Below are 7,895 nucleotides of genomic sequence, written 5' to 3' on the forward strand. Positions count from 1 at the left end.
GAACGTAAATCTTCATAACGCCTATGTCTGCGACCATGGATAGATTGTGCTACTGTGCGCATGGTATTAGTTGATATTCTTGGCTGTGTGCCTGCATGTTGCTGTGGACTACTCTGTGCAAGAACTGGTGAAGGGCCACTTTGTTGCCCTGTAGACTGCCCTGCAATTATATTAGTGGATTGACTTGTTCCCAAACCCAAATCAGAGGACATTTCTTCTGCATCTGGCTGGCTGGTGTTGGGGATTGGTGGAGGTTGATATGAGGTTGGCTCCATCTCAGAAGCAGAGGTCGCTGTTAATACTGCTGACTGGGCTTCCTCACTATCTTCCAGGTTATCCTCTGTAATTTGATGACCAAAAAAAAAAAAAAAATAGTGTGTGCCTTTTAAATAAAATCATCATGTGATGTAATGGTAGAAACTTACTTTGGTACTTCCATAATGGGCATAAGGAAGCTCAGTTTTTCATAATGGACATATTTTTTCTTTTTTGCAGCGGCAGATGTGGTGGCCACAGGGTTATACTCTCTTCTGAACTAGTCATGGGCTGAGCGCCATCGGCGTTTGACAAGATCCACTGTTAAAAAAAAAAATAAAAAATGTAAAATAATATCACAAATTCTAACAATTGTAGAATCAAAAAAATTAGACACTAGTCTGGTATTGCAGCAATTTTAAAAAATAGGAACACACATCCATGTGTATGCAAACAACAACCCATGACACTCATATAGTGATATAATAACACAATAACCATGGGAAAGAAAAAAAGTTCAACAGTAAAAATCATAAACCACTGAACCATTCATCTGCTTTTAATTGTTAAAAAAAAACCTACAGAAAGTCATGAGCAACAAAATGACTACTAACCCATGAAGTGCCATATGTTCCACATATATTTTCCATTATACACTACACATTACTGTTACCATTCCAGACATGGTGACACCAAGGAACATGCATAATAAACCAAACATAGAAATACAACTCAAAATGTATAGACAATTCACAGCACATTTACAATAGAAAAAGCACAGAAATGCAAACCAAAACAAACCCCAAACATGTTTAATAGTGGCTTAACCACCCTGAAATGCCTTTTGTGCATGCATAAAATGCTTTGCAGGCCACATATACACATGCTGACATTACTAGTAAAGTGCAATGAATACTTCAAAAGGCCAAATAAAAACACTCTCCTGTTTGTGAGTCTCCAGTGTAGCTCAAAATGAGTCAGGCCCATTAATACATGCCAAACAAACTATACAAATATGTTTATACTCTGCCTACAGAATGTGCACATGTAGGTAAAGACAGGAGCAATGCAAATATCTGTACTCACCATTAGAGTTGAGCGCGGTTCGTGGTTCGTGGTTCTCCAGTTCGCGGCTCGAGTGATTTTGGGGCATGTTCTAGATCGAACTAGAACTCGAGCTTTTTGCAAAAGCTCAATAGTTCTAGAAACGTTCGAGAACGGTTCTAGTAGCCAAAAAACAGCTAAATCCTAGCTTGGTTTCTGCTGTAATAGTGTAAGTCACTCTGTGAATCAAACTATTATCACATTTCAGTGTATAGTGTGCGTGAACAGCGCCTTCAGATCACTGCTGTTTCTATAATGGCGATCGCCATTTTTTTTTTTTTTTTCTTGTCTTCCTTCCCTAAGCGCGCGCGTCTTGTGGGGCGGGCCAGCATGTCAGCCAATCACAGACACACACACACCTAAGTGGACTTTGAGCCAGAGAAGCAACGGCATGTGTGATAGGATCTGCATGTCACATGTCCCTGCATTATAAAACCGGACATTTTCTTCACGAACGCCATTATCTGCCTTCTGCGTCTTTGGTGTCAGACATCAGTGTCGCAGCTCCGTCCTCCTGAGTCCTATAGCCGATACAGCTGTATGCGCTGCATACACAGCGTTAGACAGCTTAGGGAGAGCACATTCTAGCAGTCCTTTTAAGGGCTCAAAGCGGCAGGGTCAGAGAGCCATAAGTGACAGGTCCTGCAAACAGCAACAGCGTCTGTGTAGCCCAGGTCAGGGATTTCCTCCCTGCATTTCACCATTAGGAGGGAATAGAAAGGCAGGCTTCCATTCCTCTACCCAGAGCACCACAATCCTGCCACTGTACCCTCTTGTCCTCTGCACACTCCAACTCATTCTAAGTAAGCCATTATACTAGCAAACATTCAGTGTACCTAGTGGCATCCTATACGTGGCTATTGGACTTTGCTATAGTCCCACTAGTGCAAAGACATTTGCAGAGCACGTCTGCCTGCATTGCACACTACAACTTTTTTAAACTAAGCAATTTTACTAGCAAACACTCAGTGTACCTAGTGGCATCCTATACGTGGCTATTGGACTTTGCTATAGTCCCACTAGTGCCAAGACATTTGCAGAGCGCATCTGCCTGCGTTGCACACTCCAACGAATTATAACTAAGCCATTATACTAGCACACACTCAGTGTACCTAGTGGCATCCTATACGTGGCTATTGGACTTTGCTATAGTCCCACTAGTGCAAAGACATTAGCAGAGCACATCTGCCTGCATTGCACACTCCAAGTTTTTTAAACTAAGCAATTTTACTAGCAAACACTCAGTGTACCTAGTGGCATCCTATACGTGGCTATTGGACTTTGCTATAGTCCCACTAGTGCAAAGACATTTGCAGAGCACGTCTGCCTGCATTGCACACTACAACTTTTTTAAACTAAGCAATTTTACTAGCAAACACTCAGTGTACCTAGTGGCATCCTATACGTGGCTATTGGACTTTGCTATAGTCCCACTAGTGCCAAGACATTTGCAGAGCGCATCTGCCTGCGTTGCACACTCCAACTAATTATAACTAAGCCATTATACTTGCACACACTAAGTGTTTTTTAGTGGCATCCTATACGTGGCTATTGGACTTTGCTATAGTCCTACTAGTGCCAAGACATTTGCAGAGCGCATCTGCCTGCGTTGCACACTCCAACTAATTATAACTAAGCCATTATACTAGCACACACTCAGTGAACCTAGTGGCATCCTATACGTGGCTATTGGACTTTGCTATAGTCCCACTAGTGCCAAGACATTTGCAGCACGTCTGCCTGCGTTGCACACTCCAACTAATTATAACTAAGCCATTATACTAGCACACACTCAGTGTACCTAGTGGCATCCTATACGTGGCTATTGGACTTTGCTATAGTCCCACTAGTGCCAAGACATTTGCAGCACGTCTGCCTGCGTTGCACACTCCAACTAATTATAACTAAGCCATTATACTAGCACACACTCAGTGTACCTAGTGGCATCCTATACGTGGCTATTGGACTTTGCTATAGTCCCACTAGTGCCAAGACATTTGCAGCACGTCTGCCTGCGTTGCACACTCCAACTAATTATAACTAAGCCATTATACTAGCACACACTCAGTGTACCTAGTGGCATCCTATACGTGGCTATTGGACTTTGCTATAGTCCCACTAGTGCCAAGACATTTGCAGCACGTCTGCCTGCGTTGCACACTCCAACTAATTATAACTAAGCCATTATACTAGCACACACTCAGTGTACCTAGTGGCATCCTATACGTGGCTATTGGACTTTGCTATAGTCCCACTAGTGCCAAGACATTTGCAGCACGTCTGCCTGCGTTGCACACTCCAACTAATTATAACTAAGCCATTATACTAGCACACACTCAGTGTACCTAGTGGCATCCTATACGTGGCTATTGGACTTTGCTATAGTCCCACTAGTGCCAAGACATTTGCAGCACGTCTGCCTGCGTTGCACACTCCAACTAATTATAACTAAGCCATTATACTAGCACACACTCAGTGTACCTAGTGGCATCCTATACGTGGCTATTGGACTTTGCTATAGTCCCACTAGTGCCAAGACATTTGCAGCACGTCTGCCTGCGTTGCACACTCCAACTAATTATAACTAAGCCATTATACTAGCACACACTCAGTGTACCTAGTGGCATCCTATACGTGGCTATTGGACTTTGCTATAGTCCCACTAGTGCCAAGACATTTGCAGCACGTCTGCCTGCGTTGCACACTCCAACTAATTATAACTAAGCCATTATACTAGCACACACTCAGTGTACCTAGTGGCATCCTATACGTGGCTATTGGACTTTGCTATAGTCCCACTAGTGCCAAGACATTTGCAGCACGTCTGCCTGCGTTGCACACTCCAACTAATTATAACTAAGCCATTATACTAGCACACACTCAGTGTACCTAGTGGCATCCTATACGTGGCTATTGGACTTTGCTATAGTCCCACTAGTGCCAAGACATTTGCAGCACGTCTGCCTGCGTTGCACACTCCAACTAATTATAACTAAGCCATTATACTAGCACACACTCAGTGTACCTAGTGGCATCCTATACGTGGCTATTGGACTTTGCTATAGTCCCACTAGTGCCAAGACATTTGCAGCACGTCTGCCTGCGTTGCACACTCCAACTAATTATAACTAAGCCATTATACTAGCACACACTCAGTGTACCTAGTGGCATCCTATACGTGGCTATTGGACTTTGCTATAGTCCCACTAGTGCCAAGACATTTGCAGCACGTCTGCCTGCGTTGCACACTCCAACTAATTATAACTAAGCCATTATACTAGCACACACTCAGTGTACCTAGTGGCATCCTATACGTGGCTATTGGACTTTGCTATAGTCCCACTAGTGCCAAGACATTTGCAGCACGTCTGCCTGCGTTGCACACTCCAACTAATTATAACTAAGCCATTATACTAGCACACACTCAGTGTACCTAGTGGCATCCTATACGTGGCTATTGGACTTTGCTATAGTCCCACTAGTGCCAAGACATTTGCAGCACGTCTGCCTGCGTTGCACACTCCAACTAATTATAACTAAGCCATTATACTAGCACACACTCAGTGTACCTAGTGGCATCCTATACGTGGCTATTGGACTTTGCTATAGTCCCACTAGTGCCAAGACATTTGCAGCACGTCTGCCTGCGTTGCACACTCCAACTAATTATAACTAAGCCATTATACTAGCACACACTCAGTGTACCTAGTGGCATCCTATACGTGGCTATTGGACTTTGCTATAGTCCCACTAGTGCCAAGACATTTGCAGCACGTCTGCCTGCGTTGCACACTCCAACTAATTATAACTAAGCCATTATACTAGCACACACTCAGTGTACCTATTGGCATCCTATACGTGGCTATTGGACTTTGCTATAGTCCCACTAGTGCCAAGACATTTGCAGCACGTCTGCCTGCGTTGCACACTCCAACTAATTATAACTAAGCCATTATACTAGCACACACTCAGTGTACCTAGTGGCATCCTATACGTGGCTATTGGACTTTGCTATAGTCCCACTAGTGCCAAGACATTTGCAGCACGTCTGCCTGCGTTGCACACTCCAACTAATTATAACTAAGCCATTATACTAGCACACACTCAGTGTACCTAGTGGCATCCTATACGTGGCTATTGGACTTTGCTATAGTCCCACTAGTGCCAAGACATTTGCAGCACGTCTGCCTGCGTTGCACACTCCAACTAATTATAACTAAGCCATTATACTAGCACACACTCAGTGTACCTAGTGGCATCCTATACGTGGCTATTGGACTTTGCTATAGTCCTACTAGTGCCAAGACATTTGCAGAGCGCATCTGCCTGCGTTGCACACTCCAACTAATTATAACTAAGCCATTATACTAGCACACACTCAGTGAACCTAGTGGCATCCTATACGTGGCTATTGGACTTTGCTATAGTCCCACTAGTGCCAAGACATTTGCAGCACGTCTGCCTGCGTTGCACACTCCAACTAATTATAACTAAGCCATTATACTAGCACACACTCAGTGTACCTAGTGGCATCCTATACGTGGCTATTGGACTTTGCTATAGTCCCACTAGTGCCAAGACATTTGCAGCACGTCTGCCTGCGTTGCACACTCCAACTAATTATAACTAAGCCATTATACTAGCACACACTCAGTGTACCTAGTGGCATCCTATACGTGGCTATTGGACTTTGCTATAGTCCTACTAGTGCCAAGACATTTGCAGAGCGCATCTGCCTGCGTTGCACACTCCAACTAATTATAACTAAGCCATTATACTAGCACACACTCAGTGTACCTAGTGGCATCCTATACGTGGCTATTGGACTTTGCTATAGTCCCACTAGTGCCAAGACATTTGCAGCACGTCTGCCTGCGTTGCACACTCCAACTAATTATAACTAAGCCATTATACTAGCACACACTCAGTGTACCTAGTGGCATCCTATACGTGGCTATTGGACTTTGCTATAGTCCCACTAGTGCCAAGACATTTGCAGCACGTCTGCCTGCGTTGCACACTCCAACTAATTATAACTAAGCCATTATACTAGCACACACTCAGTGTACCTAGTGGCATCCTATACGTGGCTATTGGACTTTGCTATAGTCCCACTAGTGCCAAGACATTTGCAGCACGTCTGCCTGCGTTGCACACTCCAACTAATTATAACTAAGCCATTATACTAGCACACACTCAGTGTACCTAGTGGCATCCTATACGTGGCTATTGGACTTTGCTATAGTCCCACTAGTGCCAAGACATTTGCAGCACGTCTGCCTGCGTTGCACACTCCAACTAATTATAACTAAGCCATTATACTAGCACACACTCAGTGTACCTAGTGGCATCCTATACGTGGCTATTGGACTTTGCTATAGTCCCACTAGTGCCAAGACATTTGCAGCACGTCTGCCTGCGTTGCACACTCCAACTAATTATAACTAAGCCATTATACTAGCACACACTCAGTGTACCTAGTGGCATCCTATACGTGGCTATTGGACTTTGCTATAGTCCCACTAGTGCCAAGACATTTGCAGCACGTCTGCCTGCGTTGCACACTCCAACTAATTATAACTAAGCCATTATACTAGCACACACTCAGTGTACCTAGTGGCATCCTATACGTGGCTATTGGACTTTGCTATAGTCCCACTAGTGCCAAGACATTTGCAGCACGTCTGCCTGCGTTGCACACTCCAACTAATTATAACTAAGCCATTATACTAGCACACACTCAGTGTACCTAGTGGCATCCTATACGTGGCTATTGGACTTTGCTATAGTCCCACTAGTGCCAAGACATTTGCAGCACGTCTGCCTGCGTTGCACACTCCAACTAATTATAACTAAGCCATTATACTAGCACACACTCAGTGTACCTAGTGGCATCCTATACGTGGCTATTGGACTTTGCTATAGTCCCACTAGTGCCAAGACATTTGCAGCACGTCTGCCTGCGTTGCACACTCCAACTAATTATAACTAAGCCATTATACTAGCACACACTCAGTGTACCTAGTGGCATCCTATACGTGGCTATTGGACTTTGCTATAGTCCTACTAGTGCCAAGACATTTGCAGAGCGCATCTGCCTGCGTTGCACACTCCAACTAATTATAACTAAGCCATTATACTAGCACACACTCAGTGAACCTAGTGGCATCCTATACGTGGCTATTGGACTTTGCTATAGTCCCACTAGTGCCAAGACATTTGCAGCACGTCTGCCTGCGTTGCACACTCCAACTAATTATAACTAAGCCATTATACTAGCACACACTCAGTGTACCTAGTGGCATCCTATACGTGGCTATTGGACTTTGCTATAGTCCCACTAGTGCCAAGACATTTGCAGCACGTCTGCCTGCGTTGCACACTCCAACTAATTATAACTAAGCCATTATACTAGCACACACTCAGTGTACCTAGTGGCATCCTATACGTGGCTATTGGACTTTGCTATAGTCCCACTAGTGCCAAGACATTTGCAGCACGTCTGCCTGCGTTGCACACTCCAACTAATTATAACT

Source organism: Anomaloglossus baeobatrachus, chromosome 2, assembly GCF_048569485.1.
Source record: "Anomaloglossus baeobatrachus isolate aAnoBae1 chromosome 2, aAnoBae1.hap1, whole genome shotgun sequence".
Taxonomy (NCBI): domain Eukaryota; kingdom Metazoa; phylum Chordata; class Amphibia; order Anura; family Aromobatidae; genus Anomaloglossus; species Anomaloglossus baeobatrachus.